We start from the raw sequence: 4,389 nt of genomic DNA on the forward strand, positions 1-4,389 counted from the left end.
CTTGACTTGACCATTTTGCACATCTATGTCACACTCTCAACCTCCACCCACTCCCGCACTACTCGCAAATACACGTACATACATGTAAACACACATGTATGCTCACGTACACAAACACACCACACACACACACACACACACACACACACACACACACACACACACACACACAAACGCATACACACGCACACAAACAGACACAAACATGCACGCAAGCACACACTTCCAATCAATCGCTCATCGATTTGAATTACCGATTGGACACGTATGTATATGGACACGCACATTTATGCACACATACTCAACGTATGCAGGAATGAACGCACACACACACACACACACACACACACACACACACACACACACAACACACACACACACACACACACACACACACATGCCCTAGTCATAAATGCCCTGGAATATGGGACATGCGCACCATGGCATGTACGTACATGCCACCCGAAAGATAGTCCAGGCATGCCAAGGCATATACGTACATGCCACCCGTCGGGAAAGGGTTAAAAACACAAAGGAAAGTGGAAAAAGGAAAACCTGAGCCAAAAATCATGTTCCCTAGCTCATTGCCATGTTCCCTAGTTGATCACCATGTTTCCATATTGGGGACTTTGCCCCCGGACCCCCTCCCAATCACCGTATTTGCCTAGCTGGGGGCTGTAAAAAACAAAAAAAACCTTCCTAACCCAGTGGCGGAGCCCCCGGACCCCCTCCCATATTTTCTTGCCTGGGTCAAGCCCCATACCCCCTTTCCCAGGCATAACTCAGCAGCAAACTGGTAATGAGTGCACATAAATAATCCCAAATGCTTTCAGTATTTCCATTGAATTTCAGTAGCAAATACCTGCATGCATGGTTGCAGCCGACACAGTGTCATTTTCATATGTTACTACAACGGTGACTGGGGTCAAAATAAAAAGCGTACTCTCAAAAAAGGTGGTCAAATCAGTAACAATAGATACGTGACATTAACCGTATGTTAGTATGATAAATAGTTTAAGATATCATAAATTATTGTTTATCTTAAATCATATATATGCATAGATAGGTAAATGTTAAGAATATATTGGCTACAAGAAATGTAAGAATAGCATAATTAAAGGTTTTTTAAGTTGATAAAAATTATGCTATGCCATCTATGAACGTTCCAGAAAGGTCACAGTATTGTTTACAATCGAGGCAGTTTGAGATAAAGAGGTTTGTGGACTTTTTTATCCTAGGATTTGAAAACTTTGAACTTAAATTACACCACAACCAGTGGGGTCCCCACAGTTTTATTAACATAGCCGACTTCTATGAACACTAGTCTATAATCCTATGATACTTTCCTCGGTGTATATATAGTGCATCCATCTTAGTCAGTATTGCCGACAAAATATTAACTTACCTTAGGAGAATAGAGCCCAGGCAGATATGTGGACCTAGGATGGTTTTTGATAATATTTTGCTTAAAGCAGTTATTCCAGAAAGGAGAGGTTGATCTTACAGGGCAGGCTGTTTACTTCTGTTGGCAGTACACCATGATTCTACAATATATCAGATTTGCTTCTTCTTTTTAACCCTTTCCCGACGGGTAGTGCTCATAGTGGCCTGGGCCTCACTGCCGGGGGCTTATATCGTCGCCCTAGCATGCGCGACCACTCATGCCAAATACCAGTATCCCATGCCATTTCTTCGTAATACTACGAGCATATGTTGTATTTTCAGTTTTCATTATTTTCTAAAGTCTCTACTTGCTATATTTCCTGATAAATCGAGACTGAAGGATATTTTTGTTGTTATATAGACTCCATAGTTGATCATTATTTAGTCTATAGTATGAATAAAATAATCAGTGTGTGGCATCATGGAGTTGAAACCATAGGTTTTGTTGTATTTTATTTATTTTTTTTTTTCTTTTCTTTTCTTTTCTTTTCTTTTTTATTACCATTTGATTTTTTTTTCTTTTTTTTTCTTTTTTTCTTTTCTTTTTTGCACAGTAAAAATGAGAAAGTGTTAAAAACAACTTAATTACACTTTCAGTGGCAGAAAAATAATATTTTGCTGTGATTGTAACAAAAAAAAACTGATGGCATGTCCATACATACACCATGGCATGTACGTACATGCCCCCGGCAGATAGTCCCGCCATGCCATGGCATGTGCGTACATGCCACCCGTCGGCAAAGGGTTAATATTTCGCAAAGAAATCATTAGGCAGATTTGAATTCCAGCCACTTTCCCAGTGGTTGAGAATCTTCTTCATAAAATACTCTGTTACAGATCTAACAGACTATGTATGGTACAATTAAATCTGGTTTGCTTGATTATCCTTTCACATGTCATCAGCTACAATCATGCCTCACATTTGTATCATATTCTCTAGTTGTAGGAAGGTGATAGTTGATGACTATTTATGGCGTGTACATAAGCACAATTTGTGTAAGCCATTAGACAATAGACCATGTGGCTGTTTGCCACGTGGCTCTAAGTCCAATTTAGAACCATCAAGTCAGGGAGGATGTAGATGACAATTTTATTTGATTTCCTCTGATCTCTCAGTTCGTGTCCAGTGCTCGACTCGATAAGGTCAGTCCTGCCTTTGCTGCATAGGGCAGGTTGGCCAGACATATGACCCTGCAGTCAGCGCTTACCTGAGACATCATCTAGTGTGTTCCCTTCACCGTGTAGAACTCTTCGCAATAGAGAGTCAAGCCGTCATAACAACTATAACTACCTTTGTGCAATATGGCGTGTACATAAACGCAATTTATGTAAACCATTAGACAATAGACCACTTGGCTCTAAGTCCAATTTAGAACCATCAAGCCAGCGAGTATGTAGATGGCAATTTTATCTGACCTAATCTGACCTCTCAGTTTGTGCCAAGCACTTGACATGATAAGGTCAGTCCAGCCTTCGCCCCTCAGAGCTGGCTGGCCGGACCCGCGACCCTGTGATCATTGCTTACCCTATGACATCGTCTAGTGTGTTCCCTTCACTGTGTTGTACTCTTTCATAATAAAGAGTCAAGCCATTTATAGCCACTATCACTGCCAACCAGTCACAACCAATGTACTAAGGTATCTGTGTCGTTTACACTATTGAAATTTATTTTTCATTACCTCTTTAGTCTTATTTGATAATTTTCAACAGAGGTGTATTTGGAGAATCAGCAGTGTCTCCAACTCCATGTTACAAAATTTAATCAACAGTCTAGGGTGCCGTGACTGGGTATCCCCTTCAAGCACTGCCCGAGGGAAGTATTGATGAGGAGCTCTGCACCCAACACTGCCCAGGAAAGATTGTCTTCACCTTGGTATGTCATCACTAATATTTTGTGTATTGCCCTTACACTTCAAACATTCTTCCAGCATCATAGGAACAGAATCAGCTAAAGTGCAAAGTTTCCAGGAGAAATGAGGCCCTGGCTTCCCGGATGGTAGTTTCCAGCTTTGGAAGGGAAGACATGTCAGTGTCACACAGACACCATTTGATGATGATCAACCATAAATTTTCTATGGGATTTAGGTCTGGGTTGCTGCCTGGCCAATCCCTAAAATACTTAACACAGTCACAAAGCCACAGTTGTACCTATTTTTCTATATGGCAAGGAGCACCATCCTGCATGAAAATACCAGCCTGGGTCATCTCAGATGAGCTGGATTGATAGTTGCAAAGAAGCTCTAAGTAATTTTTATGGTTCATTTTCATGGAAATTACCTTTGTCAGACCGCATGACTTGAATTCATTGCCTACAGTCCAGTCCTTATGCTCCTTAGTGAATTTTAATCTCTTTTTCTTCATCATGTCCATTAGAAGCAGTTTGAGTGCAACAGTGCAGCTAGGTATCTTGAGGTCTTTTAGCAGACAAAATTGTACTGTCCTCTCTCTGACATTCTTGAGCTCCTCACAATACATTTCATTCAGTTGCCAGGCTGTCAAAAGTAGGATTTTCTTCAAAGCAATCACCAGACTCTATCTGCACTCTTTGAAGTTTCTTCTTGGCTCTAGGATGTCTTTTTTATGCCAGAACTTCATTTGGCAGGAGGTGGCGTGCTACAGAAGGAATCTTATTGTTGTCTTGTCATGGCTTGATCACCTGCATGTATCATTGTTGGTGACTTTTTCTTCCTTTAGGTACTGAATATGACTCATTTCCACATCTGTGAGTGGTTTGTGAACCATACTGGATATATGGTTAATTGTAATTTGTAGACACACACACACACGCTTTTGTGTGTGTGTGGTGTGTGTGTGTGTTCTCTCTCTCTCTCTCTCTCTCTCTCTCTCTCTCTCTCTTCTCTCTCTCTCTCTCTCTCGTCCTCTCTCTCTCTCTCTCTCTCTCTCTCTCTCTCTCTACTCTCTCTTCCTCATTCTCTCTCTCCTCTC

This window comes from Penaeus monodon, chromosome 5 (assembly GCF_015228065.2).
Source record: "Penaeus monodon isolate SGIC_2016 chromosome 5, NSTDA_Pmon_1, whole genome shotgun sequence".
Taxonomy (NCBI): domain Eukaryota; kingdom Metazoa; phylum Arthropoda; class Malacostraca; order Decapoda; family Penaeidae; genus Penaeus; species Penaeus monodon.